The sequence below is a fragment of the Equus przewalskii genome, chromosome 27, assembly GCF_037783145.1.
Source record: "Equus przewalskii isolate Varuska chromosome 27, EquPr2, whole genome shotgun sequence".
Lineage (NCBI taxonomy): Eukaryota > Metazoa > Chordata > Mammalia > Perissodactyla > Equidae > Equus > Equus przewalskii.
Genome location: NC_091857.1, coordinates 16108861 through 16132923, shown reverse-complemented (window position 1 = coordinate 16132923; position 24063 = coordinate 16108861). Strand labels below are relative to the sequence as shown.

Sequence of the window (24063 nt, the reverse complement as noted above, 5' to 3'; positions counted from 1 at the left end):
ACTTCCACTAAGTCATATCGCCAAGTCTCTAAGGCCAACCTGATGGCCAAGGAGTTTTGGCCTTTGGTTCTGAAAGAGTGTGTGTGTGTGTGTGTGTGTGTTTAACAAGTCTGATAGTTCTGCTTGGCCTGAGTCATTTAGGGAGAAACGCACCCACAGGAATGAAAAGACAGATTATGACCTGTGTTAGTTCAGGTCCTTCGAGAAGCCAATGTCAAGATGGGATCAGAAATGCAAGAAATTTCTTGGGGAAAATGCCTCTGAGGGAAAATGGAGACAGAGGGAACAGAGGAGGCTGAGAGAACCTCAGACCACAATACCTTTCTGACCCCTGTGAAGGAGAGGGAAGGAAGAGAGGTGGGTAGGAAGAGTCCTAGACTGCAGTGCAGTTCTAAAAGTTTCGGCAAGCCAATGGGGAGTCCTCAAGGCAACGTCCCCAGGTGAGGAATGAGCCCGCCTTGGTTTCGCTCCCGTACTTGGTCATTGGCTGGGAGCAGCTCTTGAGCAGCATCACTTTGGTACCCACACTGTGGTGGATTCAGAGCACAGTACCTGGGGTCATCCCCCAGGACCCATGTAGACAGGGCTGTTTTTACAATTTTGAAGACATCTGCAATAGAATTGTGTTAGAGTTTGGAGTATTTCAGGATGGGAGTGGAGGGGAGGTGACATTTCAGTGAATAACAACAGCCCCCAAACCAACACTTATATATGCACCAAGCATTTGCTAAGCGCTGCACATGTGTTTATCATGCAGGGCTTACAGTAGCACTGTGAAGTGAGGTCTTAGGACTCTTTTAGTTGGAAATGACAGAACTAAAATTAACTTGAGTGAAAAAATTAATTTATAGAATTTATCTTCTCATGTAACCAGGATGTCTCAGAGCTGGGATTAGAGGGAGGTGAGGGAGGGAGGTCATGCAAGTACAGAGTAAGATAGAATATTTTTGTTATAAAAACTGACGTTTTTTTCATCATGGGTTTTTTTAATATTAATGTTGAGTTTTAAAAGTATTATTTAAAATACTATTTTCTTGATTACTGAGTTTTTTTTACATCCTTTTAAATTCTTCTCCCAAGATGAGTGCCTCACTTGCCTCGCCCTAATCCCAAGTCTGCTTCAGGTGTAGCTGAATCCAGAGGTTCACATGATCACGTCAGGACTTGAGTAGCCCATTTGGCTCTGCTTTTTCTCAGTTTGGCTTTATTTTAGGAAGGTGCTTTCTACATGGGGCTTTCTATTTGTATCACTCACAGCTTCAGAGACCTTCTCTCTGTTACACGCTCTTGGATCTTTGAAAGGACTCTGCTTGGATCCATCTGAAACCTAGGGCCTCCTGGAAGAATTTTGAAATATAGGGTACACTTTAATCCAGGAAGACATTGAATTTCTGGATTAATTCTTATTGCCTTCTTCTTTTAAAAAACTCAATTAAAAAAACTCAATCTTTTTTAAAAACCATATTTATAATTAAAAAAATTCTTATTGGAAGGCAAAAACAGTTTTAATTTAGTTCTCTTATGACCGGGTGAGAAAACCAAAATCTCTCTCATTGAGGCAGTTCTTTGTTTGTTTTTGTGAGGAAGATTTGCTCTGAGCTAACATCTGTGCCAAACTTCCTCTATTTCATATGTGGGATACCACCACAGCATGGCTTGATGAGCAGCATGTAGGTCCGTGCCCAGGATCCAAACCTGCAAAATCCAGACTGCTGAAGCAGAGCACCTGAACATAACCATTATGCCACCAGGCCAGCCCCATAAATTTTAAAATACTCTTTTTTTCCCATAAATATGTGATCAATACTATTATAGACATTAGGGATAAATTAGAGAACAAGACAGACAAATTTTCTGTGCTCCTGGAGTAGATTACCAGTCCTTGATTTAGTAGAAAATGAAATTCATTTTCAGTCTAGGGACTATGTATATATAGGCTAGAAAAGATCTTTGCTATTTTTAGTAAATTTTATTGAAATATGATATACCTATGGAAAAATGCACAGATCATATGGGTGCTGGATGAATTTTCACTGAGTGAACACTCCTGTGTAATTACATAAAACATAAGGAAAATGACTGATAAGCTTGACAACATAAATAATTTAAAACATCTGAGTGTCAAAGAAAGTCAAACAAAATTACAGGGGAAAATCACAAACTGGGAAAATGTTTGCAAATATATGACAAGGATAATTATCTTAATAGTTATTTTATCAAAGGTAAAAAAAATCATTGAGAAATTTGAATAGCTCAATTAAAAAATGGGTAGAGTACACAACAGGCAATTAAATTTATGAAGAAAACATCTTCTCTAGTAATTAAAGAAATTGGCAATACTGGCAAACCTATAAGGCCCTATGACAGAAGGAACAGGCTGCTGTGTGCATTTCTGGTGAGTGTGTGTATGGTGTGACTGTGGGGTGGGAGGTGGGGTGGTGGCTGTCTGCACTTTGCAGTAGGTGTCATGAGCCTGCAACATGTGTAGACACTTTTACCCAAAAATTCTAGTTCTAGAAGTGTGCTTGAAGTAAGTAATAGTAAAACAGAAGAAATAACTTAAAATGTCTAAAAACAGGAGTTTGGTTAGAGTATAGCCATATGGTATGATTTTTCTCTAGCCATTAAAAAAACCACAGAAGAATATTGAATAATGTCAAGAAAACTCACAATGTGGCAAATGAAGACATCAAACTATAAAACTGAATGCATGCTAAGAACCCCATTTTTAAATTAAATGATACACATACCTATGTGCCGAAAAAATACTGGTAGATCTTACCAAAATGTGAACAGGTTTATATCTGGGTGAAGGGATATGGGTGATTTTTATTTTTCTCTTTGTGCTTTTCTATAGTTTTCTGTAGGTAGTATTAATTTTGTAATCAGAAAAAATAAACGTTATAGGTAATAAAAAGAATTTTAATGTTTTCTATAGTGTGATTGCATAAAGCCCATATCCTAAGCAGTGAAAATTTCCTTTTTACATGTGCTAGCTCCACATAAATAAAAACACTGACGTTAAACACTGACTTATCTTCTCTGTCTAAAAGTGTTAAGAAATTTTATACTCATCTTTAAAGATGTGCACATTATGTTTGCCTCTCTGTGGTGAAATCTAGAATCTTGACAAGCATTCAACGTACAACACTGGAATTAATCGAGAATAATCACTAATAAACTACCAAGGTAATACTCTTGACAAGCAACAGAGATGCATATTCTCCTGGAACACCAGCTAGATAAAACGTATTAAATTACTAGTGTTATCAAATTGCTGTGACAATATCTCAACACTATTTGAAGACTTCTGCTGACTTCCAAGTACATAAATATTAGGCTTTTATTGACTTGCCTAATGAGATTATCTGCCAAATTTGTCATAGGGATAACATGAATATTTTCTGTCTCTTCTTTTGCAGATGTTGCCACGTCCTTCTTGCACTGGTCGAGTAGTAGACCTTTGAGACTATCACTACGCCTTCTGTATACTAGGAGAGCCTGGCCCTTGCCCAGGAGAGAGGTAAAAAGAGGCAGTTAGTTTAAAGCCAGCTTCTGAGCTGAGAGGTTGAGGGAAAACATTTATATCAGGAGCCCAGGGGGCTTCTGGGAAGGGAGACAGAAATACTTCAATCCTTGCTTCCCAAGTTTTCTACCTGAGGTTAAGGTTTCAGGTGGATTCATAGATTTGGACTAGGGTGTCCTAATCAAGGCCCAAGTGCAAGCAATGTAACAGGGCCCCTGAAATAAGATGTGAGAACAAGAAGATGGCTCTGACCCTAAATCAAAAGGGGAAGTAGGGCCTTTGAGCAGTTGGCCCTGTAGCCTGTCCTGAACCAGCCCTCAAGGGGCCCTCTGCTCCTTGAGTTGCTGTTATTGTGAATGGAAGAGCCAGCCCCTTCGAAATCTCACTTGGGATTCTGGCCTCTGAGGGAACGCCTGCCCTTGAGGACCTATTGCGAACTTTAAAGGGCTCTGTGCCAGCAACTCTAGTGGTAGGAACCTCAACTCGGGTGTTCTTGACGGCGACTCTGAAGATGGGAGCAATACTTACTTCCTCACAGTATTTCTGCTCCTCACGCTGAGCAAGAGGGAGGACTGTTCTGGGCCCCACACTGTAGAGGGCTACACATATCACAGAAACATCCACAAAATAAATATATTAAAGAACACATGGATACCTGCTGTGGACCAAATGTTTGTGTCCCTCCCAAATTCCTATGTTGCAGCCCTAACCCCCAATGTGATGGTATTGGGAGGGGAGGCCCTTGGTCGGGTAATTAGGGTTAGATTAGGTCTTGAAAGTGGGACTCTCATGATGGAATTAATGTCCTTATACATTACACAGGCTCTCTCTCCTTCCCTCGCTCTGTCTCTCTCTCTTTGTCTCTGCATGCATGCACAAAGGAAGGCATTGCGCGGATATAACCAGGAAGAAGGCGTCACCAAGAACCTGACCATTCTAGAACCCTGATCTTGGGTCGCCAGCCTCTAGAACTGTGAAAAATGTTTCTTGTTGAAGCCCCCCAGTTTATGGTATTCTGTGATAGCAGCCTGACTGCCTGAGACAGCACCTTTATCGTTATGATGCGCACACTGGCACAGAGTGACCTGTGACCCCAGATGCTCACTCCTGTGGCTCACATTCAGGCCCCAGGGAAGTGCTTCTCCACATCTCCTGCCTCATTTCATTGAAACTAAAGGCCACCTATGACCAAATGTGAAGGTTTGGGGCCATGCTGCTGCCAATGTCAGAAAATCACATTGCCTTACAGCGCGCGGAGGGTTTGCAGGGCAGGAGTGCCTAGGTAAGAGGAGGGACAGGTTGGCAAAGCCCTCCCCTGAGAGAGCGTGAATGCAGCAGATCCTTGCTTAATGGAAGGGTCACTCTCCAGTTAGCAGGGAGCTTCCATTTTCTTGCATCTCTTCGTGTTCCAAATTGTGAGCGCCTCTGAAGATGCTCAGGAATAACATGGTATTAGAACAGTGGCAAACGAGGTTGAACAATCCATCACTCTTAAATGTGCATATATATATGTCTGAACATACTGAAGTGGGATGATTTTTTATGTTGACAACTAGATGGACAGTGAATGCTAGAATTATGCTTAATTTGAAAAAGTAATGCAATGTAATTGTTTTCAAAAAATTTTTAAAAATTAAACTTTAAAAATAATTTTGATTTAAAATTTGTGATTCTTTTCTAGTTTGTATTTTGCCTTTAATTTCAATAAATCTTTGACTATTTTAAAAGAAAAATAACATTTTTTGAAAAACAAAAATTTTTATTGATTTTTACCTTTATTTTAATTTCCATATTTTGATAAAAATATTCATCCAATTTTCTATACCTTGTACACTTTCGCCGTAAAGTTTTGTACACTTTGAATGTAATTACGTTTTTTGAATTCTTGAGATCCTTGTTGTCAATTGATCGTAAATTATGAGATTATTTTGCTTATAACAACAAAATACGTGGTTTTACTGCAGTAAGGATGAGAAAAATTGAAAGAGATAAAAAATAACATAAATTAAATGTTTCTACTTTATTAGTGATTCAAACATCAAGCAGAGTCTCAAGAGTACCCAGTTATTTCTCTTTTCTTTTCCTCTAGCTTCTTGGATGCATAGAAAAAAAAAATAAAGGCTAATGATGAAATTATCTATAATTTCAAACAACCTCAGTTTTGCCTCATTAACCAGAGGTTTCATATCAAATTAATTTTAATAATTTGATTTACCAAATTATTCTGTCAAATTCTCCACCTTGTTTATTTACATTCCTCTTTCCAAAATGAAAATCATGGCAAAGCCTAGAGAGGAAGCTTAGTGTCAAAAATCCAGAAAACACCTGTAGGATGCGTATGTGATGTGTAAGCAACAGGAAGCGGGTTCTGCTGTATGTAGGTCATCTTTTTGGTCTACTGTTTTTCTTGGCAGTCTTGGAACCCAGCATAATCTGCAGCTACATAAATCTGTCGACAACATTCCTGGTGGGGATGTAGCGTGTAAGGGTTTTATAGAAAATATGCAAGGTATATTCAGAGCTTCATAAATATCAAGATAGCAACTGGGTAGCTAACTGATGTTGATCTATTCTTATGTGTCAGCACTAGTAAGAGTTTTATTTACATTATCTCATTTAATTCTCACTATAGAAGATACTGTTATTAACTCCATTTTACAGAAAACAAAAGCCAAAGAGGTTAAGTAATTGCACAGATCCCACAGCTAGTAAATGGTCGAAGTGAGTTACAAACCCAAACAAACTTATTCCCAAACTTTTACTTTTGAGGATGGAGTTAGGCCCTGGGGTGGTCTTGCCATAGTTCCAATCCTCCCTCCACCACTTACTAATTGTGTGACTGTAGGAAAGTTACTCTTTCGGCCTGGGTTTTCTTGTCTGAAAAATGGCAACAACAATAGTACTCACCTTGTAGGGTCACTGGGATAGCTCAGAGACAAGATAGCTGAAGTTGTTAGTCAAATGTGTGCTACAGAGCAAGCGCTCAATAAATGTTAGTTGTAAGTATGTTGTCACTATTATAAATTGCTAAATCATACTACTCTAAAAATATTCATGCTTGTCGATCTAGTAATTCTGCATTTTAGAATCTGTGCTGAGGAAATAATCAGACATGGATATACAGACAAATTTATATTTAAGGCAGTTCCTTGAACTTCTATAAAAGTGAGATTTTAGGGGGCCGGCACAGTGGTGAATTGGTTAAGTTGGTGCGCTCTGCTTCAGCAGCCTGGGGTTTGCAGGTTCAGATCCAGAGCATGGACCTAGCACTACTTGTCAAGCCACACTGTGGCGGCATCCCACATAAAACAGAGGAAGATTGGCACAGATGTTAGCCCAGTGACAATCTTCCTCACACACACACACACAAAAGTGAGATTTTAGAAAATTAACTGTGCAAGAAGAGGGAAATAGTTAAATAAAGCCTCCATATGATGGACTTTTAGCAGACCTGAAATGTTTGAGAAAAATATTTAGTCAGGTGGGGAATAGTTTATTATATGAAATAAGTGTATAAAGGGAAACACAAATCCATAACTACTACATTATCTCAACTTAAAACCATTTGTTAATCAGTGTAAGAAGTGTTAGTTGAGTGCAAGATCTGTGCAGGTGCTGTTCTGGGCATGGAAGATACAGCAGGGAACAAATAGTCACTGTGCTTTTCAAGGAGGACGTTCATCCTCGTGGATTATATATATGATACTGGCCCTGATATCTGTTTCCCTACATTAAACACAGCATATATGGATTTAAAACCAAAGCACTCATTCCCAGCTTACTCCCTGGCTTCCTGGCTCCAGAATCTACTACCTGCCATGGAGCCATGGAGACAAATGGCCGAGGACAACCACCTGGATTCGTTATCTCTTCCTCCTCTCTGAAAGCAGCTACAGGCTGGTGGGGAAGCTGCTGACCAGCAAGGTCAAGGGCTTCCTGCTTTCTGCAAGGAGTCTCAAGGCCAAACACAGGCTGGTGGAAAAGCTCTGACCAGCAAGGCCATATGCTCCCCCTCCTCTACCTAAAACCCCAAATAAAAACCCTTACGTTAAGGTTTTTTGGGAGTTTGAGATTTCAGCATTAGCTGCCCTTTCTCCTTGCTCAGTGCTGTGCAATAATAAAATTCCTACTTTCTTCCACTACACCCAGTGTCAGAGATTGGCTTGCTGCACAACAGGTGAGCAAACTCACTTCAGGTTTGATATCATATACAATGAGAAACCAGAAGAAAATGCTTATTCACAGGGCCCACCACTGTGTACTGAAATGTAGACCATTGTGATTGTTTACATCTTTTCTTTACATTAAAAAAATTTTTTTACATATTTACATTTTATATCATTTATATTTTTTTAAGAATGAGCATGTGTTGCTTCTATACTCAATGAAGCAATAAAATGTATGTAATAAAATAAATATATCAATAATTGCATGTATTTTATGGAAAATGTTTTGGAAACTTGTTGCTCTTTAAAATTTTTTTTGTTTTTTTTGGGTGAGGAAGATTAACCTTGAGCTAACGTCTGTGCCAATCTTCCTCTATCTTTTGTATGTGGGATGCCTCAACAGTGTGGCTGATGAGTGGAGTAGGTTTGTGCCTGGGATCTGAACCCACAAACCTCAGCAGCTGAATCAGAGCATGTGGAATTTTAACCACTTGGCCATGGGCTGGCCCCTAAAAAAAAAGAAAATCATTTTTTATTCATTCATATCTTGAAATACAGAAAGGTACAAAGAAGAAAATCACAACCATACATATTCCCACTATCTAGAATAAATCACTAAACATATTGTCCTATTTGCTTTTAATATTTTATCTTAATTACTTTTAAAAATTACTCAATTATTATTATAAAATCAATATTTGCAGATGACAAAGAATTTATGCAATGCAGAAAAGTACAAAAACAAAAATGAAAAAATCATCAAATTCTATCATTAAGAAATAATGCAGGGGCCGGCCCCGTCGCCGAGTGGTCAAGTTCACACTCTCCGCTTTGACAGTCCAGGGTTTTGAGGGTTCGGATCCTGGGCTCAGACATGGCACTGCTCATCAGGCCATGGTGAGGCAGCATCCCACATGCCACAACCAGAAGGACCCACAACTAAATTATACAACTATTTACTGGGGGGTTCTGGGGAGAAAAAAAGCAGAAAAAAACAAAAAAGAAAGAACACAGCAGTGAATCTCACTTGAGACATTTTCAGTGAAAGGAAGAGTGAAAGATAAGTTTCTCTACAAATGGGATAATAATACAAATCCAATTTCTAACTACAATTTAATTCAAATATATAATATAAGAAAAGAAACAAGTGAAACTAAAGAAACTAAAGGAATTGTTGAAATTCAAAATCAGGAGATAGTTCTTCACCACAGATAATATTTTCTAAAAGGTTCCTCTTAACAAAGAATTTACGAAAAATACAAAGAGGTTGGAGTTGTGTTTATTTTTTAATAAAATATTTACATCTTAGCTGGTAGTAATTAACATCTTGCTAGGAAAAGATGAAAGACAATTCCTCCCCCTGTGGTTTGTTATTTACATTATTATTATAGTTTATTATTGTATGATTTTTAACATTTATTTTCCAGTCCAGAGCAAAATTTTCATAGTAACTTGGTGTCATTTCTCCATTTTAACAGAGTCAATACTCACTGTCAGTTTTTTCACCACAATTTCTGTTTTTGAATTCTTTAATCTTTTAATTGGCTGATTTTTCTTAACAAGTAGTGCTTTTAGTGGATCTTGCATTGCCTAACATTTTTCCTTTATGAAAGTAGCTACTTGTTACTTTTATTCTTGGATAACATCTTGTGTGAATCTATTATTCTTGGGTTACACTGTGTATTATTCTTGGGTCACATTCTATTTCCCTTTTTGAGGATTGTTTTAATTATCTATTGCTGGGTAACAAACTACTCGAAATTTTAGCCACTTACAACAAAGCTTTGTTATCATACACAGCTTCTGAGGGTCAGGAATCTGGGAGCGGCTCAGCTGTGTGCTTCTGGCTCAAGCTCTCTCATGCTATTGCCTCAAGCTGTGGGCTAGGGTTGTAGTCATCTCAGGGGTTGACACAGCCTGGAGGATTTACTTCCGCAATGGCTCACTCGTGTTTCTGGCTGGGAACCTCTTCCTCACTGTCATTGGCAAAAAACTTTGGTTCCTCATAGAGCTGGCCTTTGTACAGCTGCTGGCTTACCCCAGAATGCATGATCCAAGAGAGAATGCAACCAGGACAGGCGCTGCAGTGCCTTTTGGAACCAAATCTTGGAAGTTTCATAGCATCACTTCTGCAGGAGTCTATTGGTCACACAGACCAACCCTGTTGAAATGAGCAGGAAACCACACAAGTGTGTGCACACTAGGAGGCAAGATCATTGAAGGTCACCTTGGAGGCTGGCTACTGTTGCTCTTTTTCTCTCTGGTGCTGAGTATTGCCATGGAGAAGTCAGAAGCCAGTCTCAATTCTCTCCCTTGCAAGTATTTTACCTATAAAACCTAGGCATCTGAAAAAGAAACAAACTTTATTTCTGAAGCTCATTCGTTTGCGAATCGAATGTTCTATATCAAATTTTCTTGGACATGATATTTTGTTCTGCAGATTCAGTTTTTGATTTATTTCAGGGATATTTCTTGAATTAAGTCTTTAAATAAAACTTTTCTTGCATTTTTGGATTCTCTTCTTCAAGAAAATCAGTTATACTTAGATTCTCTTTATCTTCCTTATCTGTTAGCTCCTCTCTAATTGCTCCAATGTTTGGCTTTTTCGTTGTGTTTCATTGTGATTATCTCTTTTAGTAATGTAGTTTCTACCCGCATTGTCACATCGTATACCACTTATTATCAATTTGTTAGTTGTATTTTAATATTGTTTTGATCCTCATTTTTTCCTTTAGGACTGCAATATTTCTCTCTTTTCAAAATATCATTGTGTTATTTGATCATTTTATCTGAGAGTTCTTGATTTATTCCATTCAGGTTTTTATTAAGCTGTTTTATGGTATAAAATAATTGTAAGACATTTTATTCTGTTCCATTTTTTTATAACATGTGACCCTAAATATCTCCCAGTATGATTTGGTCAGACCAACAAAAGTGAGAGAATATAGAAATAATATGAAATACCCCATTGCGGCTTTTAGTTCTCTCAGGTTGGAGGCATCACGCATGAGTGATGTTTTTCTCTGCTCAGGTGAACATGAAGAGCGAATGGAAGATGCTGAAATAACTACGTGGCCCTACCAGTTCTGAGATGTCAGTAAGGATCCAGAAAATTCAACCTGAGTGCAGGTTTAGTAAAAGAAAATTGCCAGGTGTGTACACCACTTTTTTCTCCCTAAAATTATATAATCATTGATCCTTCTTACAACAAACTCCTAAAGCTCGTCCAAACTCTTTCACTGGAATTCTGCCGTAGTAAATCTTGTTTAAAATAAGGAAACCATCGGAAGGGAGGGGTTTGGGGTATCATTTTGACTCCTAAGCATTATAGATGTAATTAATTTGTCCTTTGTCCATTTTATGTCCATTCACAATTTTATGAAAATCGAAGTTAGCAGTGTGTTTAGTCAAAACACTTGAAACAGCTGTTGCCATCCACCCTCCATCAGTAATTTATAATATGTATTTCCAGAATTGTTTTGTGTATATAACCCAAATATGTATATATCTTTTAAAACTCACTTGCACATAAATGAAGACATGCTAAAGAATTTTTTTTTTTTTTTTTTGCTGAGGAAGATTTGTCCTGAGCTAACATCTCTGCCAGTCTTCCTCTATCTTGTATGTGGGTTGCCACAAAAGCATAGCTGCTGAAAGTGGTGTAGGTCCGTGTGTGGAACTGAACCCAGGCCACCAAAACAAAGCGTGCCAAACTTAACCACTAGGCCACAGGACTGGCCCCCCCAAATTTTTGGCACCTACTTTTTTTACTTATTGATATTGGAAATTTTTTCATAACAGAATATAGAGATTTAATTCAATTTTTTTGAAAAGTGCCATGATTTAGTTACCCTCTTTTCTGCAGATAAATATTTATTTCCTTTTATGCATTTATAAACACTGCTGCAATAAGCATCTTTGTTCATGTACCTATGTGCGTATATATGAAAGTATGTTCATGGGAAAAATTCCCAGGAAGAATTAATGAAATTCCTAATGTAGGTTAGATACGACCTACTAGGCCCCATTCTGTAAGAGATACTTCTCTTTACCTGTATCTTTTGAGCCTGAGCAACTCAAATTTTAGAGGAGTTTATCATATTTGAGGTCCTCCTTAACAAAGTCTGAAACTCCCTGAAAATTGTGGGTTTTTTCACCTTTTTATCTGATAATTTTTAATTGGTACTTTAAACAGAAACAAAAATTATCATTGTATTGGAATTATGAAATTAATGAACTAGGTACAATTTATGAAAGCTCCTGGATACTTGGGTCCCCCGAGAGAGAGTCACATCTGGGCCTGTGCTGAGGCTGTTTCTGAGTGTAGCTCCGTGTCTGCCATTCGTGGTGTTCCAGACCAGCCTAGTTTCTAAAGTGAGGGGCTGTAATGAAATACTAGGTTAAGATGGGCAGAGCTATTTATCGCGTGGAATATGGAGAGTGGCATCTTCCTCTTGCTTCTTACCAATAATAGCAACGTTAGGACATTGCTTAGCTCATGCTGTGGACTGAGTGCTTGTGTCCTCTCAAAATTCCTATGGTGAAACCTTAACCTCCAATGTGATGGTTTTAGGAGGCTGGCCCTCTGAGCAGAGATTAGATCATGAGGGTGGAGCCCTCACGAATGGGACTAATGCCCTTATAGAAGAGACCCCAGAGAGCCCCCACACCTCTCTTACCCCATGAGAACACAGTGAGAAGATGGCTCTCTATGAACCAGGAAGCAGGCTCTCACCCAACACTGAATCTGCCAGCATCTTGATCTTGGTCTTCTCAGCCTTGAGAACTGTGAGAAATAAATTCACGTTGTTGCCTCTCTCTGTGGTATTCTGTTATAGCAGCCTGAATAAGACAGGTCATAATAAGCCCTCGATACATATTAACTAAGTGCTTTTTTTCTTTTCATTTTGGTGGGGAAGATTGGACCTGAGCTAACATCCGTTGCCAATCTTCCTCTATTTTGTATGTGGGACACAGCCACAGCATGGCTTGATGAGTGGTATGTAGGTCCATGCCCAGGGTCCAAACCAGTGAATCCTGGACCACCAAAGCAGAGTGTGCAAACTTTACCACTATGCCAGCAGGCTAACCCAACTAAGTGCTTTATATGCATTATGTTGTGTGGTATGAATCATTACCACAATCGTATCAAGGAAGGGCTATTAAAAGTCCCATTTGATAAATGCACAACTGTATGTCAGTGTTGACATACCTAGTTAATGGTAAAGTTGGAACTTGAACTCAGGCCATCTGACTTCATAGATTAGACAAAAGAGATGTCGCCTTCTACATCATACATGGACCCCCAAGTGGCACACCTCTGCATGTTCAACGGTGGTAGCAGCAACTTCAGCAAACGTTGGCATCCCAGTTGCTACTCAGCAGATTGGGAGCGACCAGAGTCTTCTCTAATAACTGCAGTGAGTTGGAGTAGGAGAAGGAAAAATGGTTCCAAGCACTAGACCAAGTTGCTCATGTTCTGGAGGAACATGAGAAAACTGGAGTTCCCAAAGGAAAGAAGGAGCAAATCTCAGGAAACACAAATTTGTGGCTACCTCTGTGCATCCTTTTACCCTAGGCCCGGCTTACCTAAATGTAAATACATATACATGCACAGTTCCTGTTACACGTAAGAACCAAGGTGTTTAGACCAGATATGACAACAAGGATGTTGACTCTCAACACTTTCTCAGTAGAGTGTTGGAAAAACCTGTAACTGGAAGTAAGCTAAACAGCTCTGTACTTGTTCTCCTGCTTGTTCTGGCTCTGATTCACCTGCTGATCCTTTCGAAACTTCATGCCAGTCTTTATCCTAGGTTGTCCCATACAGATTCACGCCAGCTGGGAACTTCCTGGTATGGGGCTACATGTGGAGCTGTCTGGAATTCTCAGTCTCTGTCTACAGTTGTTCAAAGTTCACACTGAAATGCTCAGACTTTTCATCTACGTCATGCTAATTTTTCTAGATATTTCTGTTTCTGTTTGCTACAGTCAGCTCTGGGTATGTGGTATGATTCTCCTTTTACACTCCACAAAATGGCTTTCTTTTTGCTTCCAGTGCTGTGGTGGGAGGGTTTGATTGATGGGCTGCTTTTGGAGGGAAGTTCCAGGTGGAGCGCTTTATGAGGACTCTCCCACTATTTACAGGCAATTTACTTTGGTTATTTGGGGCATTACTCAATGCCATTGCCTTACTCCCATCCCTACCCCCTTATTTATGGTTATTACACAGCCTGAAGCAAGAAATATATTTGCATAGAAAGAGCAAATTGTTAACAGGGAGGGTTTGGAGTCTGATTGCTTTAGAGGCTCGTCTGGACTTTGTTCTTCCAAACTGGACCTTGGGCAAGATACTTAACCTCTCTAATCCTCAATTTCCTTGGCTGTAAAATGGCAATTAAATGACATCTAGCAATAATTCAAAAGCTCCCCCTGCCCTTTCTTTTGCATGTTTTAAACACTTACAAAGAGGTAGTTCTCTTTCTGTTAGTTATTTTTAAAGATCTTTTAAAAAAATTATATTATTGGGGCCATGTTGGCTTATAATATTGTGTAAATTTCAGGTGTACATTATTACATATCAGTTTCTGTATAGACTGCATCGTGTTCACCACCAATAGTCTAGTTTTCATCCGTCACCATACATATGTGCCCCTTTACACCTTTCACCCTCCCCCTACTCTCTTTTTCTCTGGTAACTGCCAATCTGTTCTCCTTATCCATGTGTTTGTCATCCACATATGAGTGAAATCATTTGATATTTGTCTGTCTTTGTCTCACTTATTTTGCTTAGCATAATACCCTCAAGGGCCATCTTTGTTGCTGCTAATGGCACGATTTTGCCTTTTTTATGGCTGAGTAGTATTCCATTGTGTATATATATATATATATACACATATATATATGTGTATATATATATATACCACATCTTTTTTATCCATTCATCTGTTGATGGGCACTTGGGTTGCTTCCACATCTTGGCTGTTGTGAATAATGCTGCAGTGAACAACGAGTGCATAAATCTTAAAGATCTTTTATATTTTGAGAAAGTAGTGTTGGGAACTAACATTTTTATTTGGGATTGTGAGAAAACTTTAGCTTCTCTGAAATTTAAAGTTCTTTTTGTTCTGTGTTTACCAACTGCTTCTGACAAAGTTAAAAACAATTAAATTTGCTCAGAGATTTCACGGTCTGTCAAGTGATCTTCAGTCTGGTAATGATTTTCTCAAACTAGAATTCTTGAATTTTTTTGGAGATTTTTTTTTTAACAAATGAGAATGAGAAATCTATTCAAAAGGGAGAAGATGTTAGTGAATTAAGAACTAATGGCAGATTTTTCTTTTGTATTGTGGTAAAATATACATAACATGAAGTTCACCATTTTTAACCATTTTTAAGTGTACAGTGCAGGGACAGTAAGTACATTCACAGTGTCATGCAACCATCACCATCATCCATCTCTAGAACTTTTTCATCTTCCCCAACTAAAACTGTACTGGTTAAACTATAATTTCCATTCTCCCCTCCCCCCAGCTCCTGGCAACCACCATTCTATTTTGTAATGGGAGATTTTTTTTTTATCCTTTTGTGAGGAAGATTGTCACTGAACTAACATCTGTGCCAATCTTCCTCTGTTTTACGTGGGATGCTGCCACAGCATGGTTTGACAAGCGGTGCTAGATCTGTGCCAGGATCTGAACCCGTGAACCCTGGGTTGCCGAAGCAGAGCGTGTGAACTCAATTACTACGCCACCAAGCTGGCCCGGAAGGCAGATATTTTTAGGGAGAAAGGAAGCAGGGTGGTGCTTCTATCACCTGTGGCAGGCACTGAATTTCTGCTGCAGGTTTGTGTCATTTCTAAACTATCCCACTGAGATTTGAAACCAGCTGCTCCACATGGACGTCGAAGAGGAACGCCCGGTTTGACCCGAGCACCTGGCTCTATGGAGCCCCAAGTCCTGGCGTCTGACAGCAGCCCCATCCTCTCCTACTGCTTTAGAAAGATGAGTCCTAGTCTCGATATCCTGTCTTAGGCCCTGCTCAGCCTCTGACTCTTCCTTCCAAGCCTTGAATTTCAGGCCAGAGACTCCAGCTGGTTTGACACCTGCCTGCCAACACCAGCTCAGTTTCCACTCCACCAGGAATTTGCCATTCAGCAACCCAACCCTGTTTCCTCCAGCCCCAATACCTGACCTAGTAAAGGCACGCTAGGCCTCCCTCGGGTGCTTATCTGTAAATTGAACAGGGTGAATTAGGTAATCTCAAAGGTATTTCGCCACTCTAAAGTTGTTACTCTCTGTTTAAGACAAACAAAAAGTAGTCCTGACTAATAGGCTAGATAAATTTCTCCCATAGAAATTCCCTCGCCTTTTGGTGTCTGCTTTATTTTGATATAAACACAAATCTTGAAAGCATTATGTTTCCTTTGAAAGTTAGGCCAATGGTCAGCAAGGGGTCAATGAATTTAAGAGAAAGGATAATCTGTTAGTCAGTACAAAGCATTTCATATCCTGAATATAATCCTGAAAATATTGGAGATCTCCTAGGGGCCTCTGGAGGGACTACGTTGTCCTTGCATAAAATGGTTTTGACTTTCAGGCTAATAGAGCCTCCATCCAGGCAAGGCAAGGACCCTGCTATTTGATAGGGCTATTTGCATTTCAAAGCTAATCAGTATTAAATAATCGGCTGGTAAGAGAAGAGTGAGAGGGTCATTGTGTGTATTTTATTATTGTGTAAACTTGGGAAAACAAGCTGAGAGGCTGAGAGAGCTCACTCAAATTCCAGCTGATAAGAAAGGAGCTGCTGTAGAAGGTCTCTTAATGGGTGAGTTTCTCATTTCTTCCAGCAGAGACAGCCGGGAGGGTCACATGACTGCCAGGCTTTAAAAGGAAGCAACAACGAACTGTGGAGAGAACAACTGTATTTATTTCCAATATAGACCTTACACTTAAGGTAAAAGCACTTTTTAAATCTTCAGTTTTCATTTCCCTGTAACTAGATGGTTACTTTTCAGGATTTAACAGTTTGAATTAATAATTGTAGTGTTTCGTTGGTCAGTTCAGATCAAACTTGATTGTAACTCTAATTCAGTGGTTCCTAACCCGGCACATTAGAATCACCAAGGGAAAAGAAAAATATTGTTGCTGATTCCCACCCCAGAGAGTTGATATCATGGATTTGGGGTGGGGCCGGGTCATCAATATTTTTTAGTAGTTCCCAGGTGGTTCTCCTGGGTTGCAGTTTGAGAACCACTGTTCTAATTTCTATCCTGAGCGTGTCTTTCTTCTCTGCAAAAAAGACTTCCTTAACTTTCCCAGTGTCTGTAGCTGTGGTCTCAATTTTTGACTGCACGTCTATTAGTTAAAAAAATTGCAGCGCATGCCAAAGTATCTGTGTATGTGTGTATGTGTTATTTTACTAATATATTATCTATATTGTGAAATGGAGAAAAGGAGACATTTATAGAACTATGAATAATAATCAATATTTTCTTCCCACACCCCTGAGCATCCTTTCAGCCACTCCACCTTTGGAAACTATTGTTTCACAGGATAGAGTCCACAATTCCCTAGCATGGCATTCAAGGTTTTCTCCAAACAGAGTTTTATCTCTCTTATCATTGTTATATACCATACTCTCTCAGGAGTTAATTGATTGATTGATTGATTGTTAATTCCCTACTGTCTTCAGTCCACTTTCCTGGGAAATAGATTCTGAGAAGGAGACTTGCATGTTGAAAGTTTATCAAAGGGTGAAGAAAGTTGGATTGGGCAGAAGATGGAGGAGATGCAGTTGCAACAAAGAGTTTTGGAACTGGGTTGACCCTTCAGAGTTGCCCCACCTTGAGGCAAAGGGGTTAGGTCTCATCTCACATTTCCATCCTCTGTCCAGCATTAAGCATTTATCTGTGTGGGCTGCCACTGGGTAAGGTGGTTCATTTTGAGAGCTAATCCCAGAGAGTGAACCAGTAATGCTGCCATGTGTTGGGGGAATGAATGCCTCAGTCCCGAGACGGGGTCTGGGATGCTTACCTTGGCATCCGCTCTATTCCCTGCATCACGACTTAGCACAGTTGTTCCTCACACTGGAGTATTTTACCGCAGTCTCTGCCCTCAGAAACCTATCATTCCAAGGATGCTCAACATCATTAGCTATCAGGGAAATGCAAATCAAAACTACAATGAGATATCACCTCACTCCCATCAGAATGGCTATGACTAACAAGACAGGAAACAACAAATGTTGGAGAGGATATGGAGAGAAGGGAACCCTCATACACTGCTGGTGGGAGTGCAAACTGGTGCAGCCACTATGGAAAACAGTATGGAGATTCCTCAGAAAATTAAGGACAGAAATGACGCGGGGTCAGTGAGCCGAGGAGTCGAAAGAAAGATTTCTTGGACTCTCAAGATCTGGCAGTAGTGCTCTTTTATTTAGGGAATAGTGTGGAATAGCGTGGGGACAGGAACCGTGGGCAGTCAGGCTGCTGCGTGGGGACAGGACCCACGGGCAGGAGGAGCTGCTGCTGCCCCCGCTCCTGCTGCAAACATGCGTGGAGAGTCAGGCTAAATTTAAGGCATAGGCATGTGAGCCATCTCTTTACAAGACAAAGGAAAGAACATGTAAAAAAGTTAAAATGGTATCAGTGCAGGTGGGGTCTGGCCATTGGGTGGTCCCACAACTTTTAGATAAGAATCAAATCGGATTAAGTAAAACCCAGAAGCCACCACCCTAAATCAGTTACATGAGATTGCCAGACAGTAACCAGCTTAAGTCCTTGCCTTCCCCATTGAGAGTTTCCAGAGATAAGGCCATCCCCGCTTCCTCCTGGTGCAGAGGGGGAGGCATGGAGATTTCCTTCACAAATGCAAATGTCTCTCAAAGGGCAAGCAAATTCTGCTCGTCGGAGCCTGCTTCTCATCTGCAGTTTTAAAAGTAACCAGCCTAAAATCCTCATCAATATGATCTCAATCATAAGTAGAAGACAACAGCAGGCAAACACATGGAGACAGAGATTGGATTGGTGGTTACCAGAGGGGAAGGGAGGGAGGGGGAAGGGTGAAAGGGGTGATCAGGCATGTGTGTGAGGTGATGGATGGTAATTAGTCTTTGGGTGGTGACCATGATGTAATCTACACAAAATCAAAATATAATGATGTACACCTGAAATTTATATAATGCTATAAAACCAATGTTACTACAAAAACAGCAACAAAAAGAAACATATCATTCCCTGGAGGCCCAACACAAAATATCACCAGCTCCTAGAAGTTTCTCTATACTCTCCTGCTAGGAGTAGCACCAGGAGACACAGTGGGGAGAGCAAGGCCTGTGGTGTCACAGACACCTGAGTTTGAATACTGGGTTTTAGGGACCTTGCCCGGGTGTATTATTTAACCTCTCTGACTGGAGCTATTAAGACCTACTCTACAGGATTCTTATAATGATTAATTGAAATAATCACTCAACCAATGATATTTTGACATTTTCTTTGTAGCTTTTACTTTCTCATCTCGAAATTTCTGTACTTTACTTCAATGATTTAAATGGCAAAATAAAAATAATTAGGATGCTGTGGTGATTTTTCATATAAGTTTATTCAGTTAAAAATCCTAGGCTTTATTCTGAGGTAATATTTTCTACTTTTATAAAAAATTGATTTTTTTTCAGCTTTATGAAAATCTGATAACAGATTAACAGATTTTTTGTATAACAAATTCGTGGTGGTGATGAGGATTTTAGGCTGGTTACTTTTAAAACTGCACATGAGAAGCGGGCTCTGAGGACTGGAATTTTGCTTGCCCTTTTGAGAGACATTTGCGTTTGTGAAGGAAGGGGGGATGACCTTGTAGGGACCTGAAATTGGCCACCCCAGGATATGTCTCTTTGGCATCGGGATTGTTTGGGGCTGATTGCTTTTGATAAACTGGGACAGGGAAGGAGGCTCTTGGGAATGGAACTTGCCCTTGTTGGGACACATTTACATGTGTAAGGTAAATCTCTATCTGTAAAAGGTGCCTCCCTCTCTGTACCAGGAAGAAGAGAGATGACCTTGTCCTTAGAAACTCTTAATGGGGAAGGCAAGAACTTAAGTTGGTTGCTGTCTGGCAATCTCATGAAACTGATTTAGGGGGTGGCTTCTAACCTTTCTAACCTTTACTTAATCCAATTTGATTCTTGTCTAAAAGTCATGGGATCACCCAATGACCAGACCCCACCTGCACTGATACCATTTTAACTTTTTTTTCATGTTCTTTCCTTTGTCTTGTAAAGAGATGACTCACATACCCATGCCTTATAAAATTAGCCCTAACCGTCAACTCGAGGCAGCAGCAGGAGCTCTGACTGCCTGTGGGTCTTGTCCCCATGCACCAGCTCTGCCTGCCCATGGGTCCTGTCCCCATGCCAGCGGGGGCAGCAGAAGCGGCAGCAGAAGCTCTGACTGCCCATGGGCCCTGTCCCCATGCTATTCCATACTATTCTCTAAATAAAAGAGCACTACTGCCAGATCTTGAGAGTCCAAGAAATCTTTCTTTCGACTCCTCGGCTCACCGACCCCGCATCAGTGGTATAATTTATGTAAAAATAGATTTTGAAGTAATTTTAATTAGGAAAATAAGCTTTTGTCATATATATATACATATATATATTATTAACTTTTTAAAAATTATCGGTTCATGAAATTAAAAAATGTGCACTGCATCTTAACACTGGCCCCTTATGCTAATATATATTCTTATGTATATTAGCATATATAATATATATGTTATTAATAATATATGCTATTAATAATAGCATAATATATATGCTAATATAATATGTATGTTCATTAACTTCTTTCATAAAGATCAGTTATTTCTTGGGCACCTATAATATAGAAAACATTTTTTTTTTTTGAGGAAGACTAGCCTGGAGCTAACATCTGCCAATCCTCCTCTTTTTGCTGAGGAAGACTGGCCCTGAGCTAACATCCATGCTCATCTTCCTCTATTTTATATGTGGGACACCTGCCACAGCATGGCTTGACTAGCAGTGCCATATCCACACCTGGGATTTGAGCCAGCAAACCCCAGGCTGCCGAAGTGGAATGTGCTCACTTAACCTCTGCACCACTGGGCCGGCCCCTAGAAAACATTTTAATCAGTGTTACTCTTAGCGCCGCTTAAATAGCTTAGATAAATACAGCCAGTGGTTAACATAGGTTAGCATAAGGGAAGCCATCTTATAGAGGGGAACTATGCTGGGACTATAACAAGACACCCCCCTTTCCTTGTTAGCAAAGCTGTAGTTTGCATGTAGCTTAGAGAAGTACACGTCTACTTGCTCTGCTATTTTTGTAGCCTTGGCTTATACATAGACCTCCTTATTCCCATAAGGCAATAACTGTGTTCTTTCAGCCTTTCTAGGGATGTAACGACCTTCGGGAAAAACCTCTGCTGACATCTGTCACCGGTGAAGAGAGAAAGGGATGCTCTGTAGTCTCAAGGACTGCAGCTCCAGATGCTCAACATCCCGAGACCCCCTTTTCAGGCCATTTGCCCTATACAACTGCTTCACAATTTTGTAGTTTTAAGATGGTTCTTTAAGACACCAGTCCACCATCTTCCCCCTTGCTGGCAGGCTGTAATAAAAAGCCCCTTTCTCTCCTACCACCTTGCCTCCTGACTGTTGGCTTGTCTTGCCGCGAGTAGAAGACCCCCTAGAGAAACAAAGATAGATGAAATGGGATCCCTATTCTCGAGGAGCTTAAAATTATTTAACTGATGAATAACTAAACAATCATAAATATTTCAAATAACATTTAAAAGGAAAAATAGAGATCTGTAGGAAACAGTTTAGATCATTTATGTAATTGGTACTGACATTTCTGAATGTACCAAAGAATTTAACAGGCCCGGCTGGTCTAGAGAACGTCTCTCAAAGGATGGATAGGATTAGGGCTATAAACTCCCTGATTAGTAGAGACGGATCTGGTATAACTTCGTATCTCTCACATTGCTTAATATATACTAGGCCCTCAGTTAAAAGAAGAGTGATACACCCACACATGTATATAATTTAAATACGTGCTGAGTGTATAGATTGGGTAGCTGGAGAAGAATGGGGAAGGCTCCCAGGCCAGTGCTAGGGTTTGAGGGAAACTGCAGAAGTGACAGAGTTCAAGACATGCTGGGAGGTCAGAGAGAAAGTATTTGGTGGGAGTGGAGCAATTTTACTGGAACAGAATGGGCGAGAGGATCGGCAACAGAAGGTAGGTTGAGGGAGACTTTGTAGACCTTAAATAATACATCTTAGGTTTTCCCCTGTATGAAACAGGGAGGGTGCATGAGACCTTGTGAAGGGAACACAAATCTGAGCATGAGTAACTTCCACGTCCCAAGACTTACATGGGTTAAGTCTGAATTCCTCAACCAGACTTCCATTCTTCCATTCTTCAATGCTCAAGTGTCTCTTCCTTCCTTATTCTCCATGTTTTCCCATTCCTCTGACATTCCCATGGTCACTATACACGCTTGCAAATCCCCCACTTGGAATTAATCTTCCCATAGTCTCAAAGCTCTCCATGTAATCCATGGTTAGAGCTGTTGCTAGTTTGCCATTTGAGTCAACGTGGTCTCAGGAACACGACTGTATGCATACACAAAGGAGCACAGATAACGCATTGTTCGTCTTCGGATCTGCCTCCCTCTGGCACTCAGTACAGACTAGGACTGAAGGAAGGTTATTTGAAATAGTGATCTCTTATTATTGACTAGTGAAAATTCTAAATGTCGTTTCCTCTTACAAGCTGACATTAGTACACATTACAAGGAAGCCCAACATAAAAAGCTGCTTAATGGATGGTAAGAGGCACCGTGATATAAATTCCTCTACTGGAAGTATTATTTCTACCTGAATCACAAGGTCTTTTTGAACCAACTAACATAAGTAGTTATGTCAAGTCTCATGAATGTTTGCTAGAGGTGAAAAAGAATGAAGACACAAGTCAGTTACTATTAGGAACAAAGTTTTCTTACTGAAAGAACGTTTTCACAAATGTTAAGTAAATAAACCTCTCATGATTGGATTTTATGATCTCCCTGACTTGGTTGTATTAAAGAGAAGCAATTTTTCTGTTGTTATAGCTCGATAAAAACATTAGAAGAGGGGCTGGCCTGGTGGCACAGCGGTTAAGTTCTCAAGTTCCGCTTCTTGGTGGCCCGGGGTTCGCCGGTTCGGATCCCGGGTGCGGACATGGCACCGCTTGGCAAAAGCCATGCTGTGGTAGGCATCCCACATAGAAAGTAGAGGAAGATGGGCGTGGATGTTAGCTCAGGGCCAGTCTTCCTCAGAAAAAAGAGGAGGATTGGCAGATGTTAGCTCAGGGCTACTCTTCCTCAAAATAAAAAAATCAAAGATATGGTCATGATAATTGAACTTGACTTTTTGTCATTTATGAAGGTTGGGTTGTCAGCTGTGTTAGGAACAGGGCTGGACTTTATTCCACTGGTTGATAAGCGTTATCAACATTTTACAAGATAGAAACTTTATCTGAAAGCCAGCATTTTTATTGCCTCGTTCATAGTTGGTTTTGAATCTCTTCCTGTTTTGTGTTTACGCTGATTACTAAGTGTACTTTCATGTCAGGGATAGAGAGAATCATTGGATGTTGAGAAAGCCACCAGACAGAGGCCAAGAAAAACAGAAACCCGGGCTATTCATTAACAAAAAACCAGCAGCTATGAATGAATAATACAATGAATGCACAATAATCTACTTGTTTTGAAAAATGTTTATTAATCATTCCCAGAGGCCCTGGGCTAGATGACTATGTCATAGATTTTTTTTTATCCCCTTAGGCAAATATACACCCACGTGGAATGCCCTGCTAGAGCTCAACTCCAGAGAGTATAAAGAGAATAGTGCCCTCTGATGTTGGGCATCATGGCAGAACTGACCACCATAGAAGGTAGTCAATAATGACACTTGAATGAAGGAATGAACGAATCAAAAGTTTCATTCAGAATGCTAAGGCAGAAGACAGTTTGACAAAAGCCATTTTTGAAACCAGGGCTGTTATTAGATTAGTCTAAACAGTGACACCTGAATAAATATGACAGTGCCATATTAGCCATACCAGACACTTAAGAAAATGTGCCTCTCCAGGAAAATCAGTTAAAAAAAGAATAATTCCACATAAAATCACTTACAGATGTGCTTCCTGCTGGAAATACCGGGGACAAATTCGACATCAATGAGAAGTTTAGAGAATTCTTTCTGAATATCGGTGCTCTCTTCACACACTGCCCTCCTCCACACTCCCATCCTTGGGGCACAAGAGCTGCCCTTCAGTCTGAGTAAGTAAGGAGTGTTAGTGAGTCATATTAG

The 24063-nt window shown here is 40.0% G+C and overlaps 2 long non-coding RNA genes across 3 annotated transcripts; one reads left to right on the top strand and one right to left on the bottom strand.

Moving 5' to 3' along the window:
• Positions 1-1949: 1949 nt before the first annotated feature.
• On the bottom strand, positions 1950-24030 carry LOC139079907 (uncharacterized). Of its 2 annotated transcripts, none has more exons than XR_011533931.1 (3): positions 23886-24030; positions 12372-12478; positions 1950-3507 (listed from the first exon to the last, which is right to left on the bottom strand). It is a non-coding gene; the product is annotated as an uncharacterized lncRNA (long non-coding RNA). The 2 variants fall into 2 exon arrangements; XR_011533930.1 differs by lacking the exons at positions 12372-12478; positions 23886-24030 and adding exons at positions 4055-4115; positions 4345-4480 and having other exon boundaries at positions 3315-3507.
• On the top strand, positions 16552-21344 carry LOC139079908 (uncharacterized). Its single transcript, XR_011533932.1, has 2 exons — positions 16552-16647; positions 21093-21344. It is a non-coding gene; the product is annotated as an uncharacterized lncRNA (long non-coding RNA).
• Positions 24031-24063: the final 33 nt, after the last annotated feature.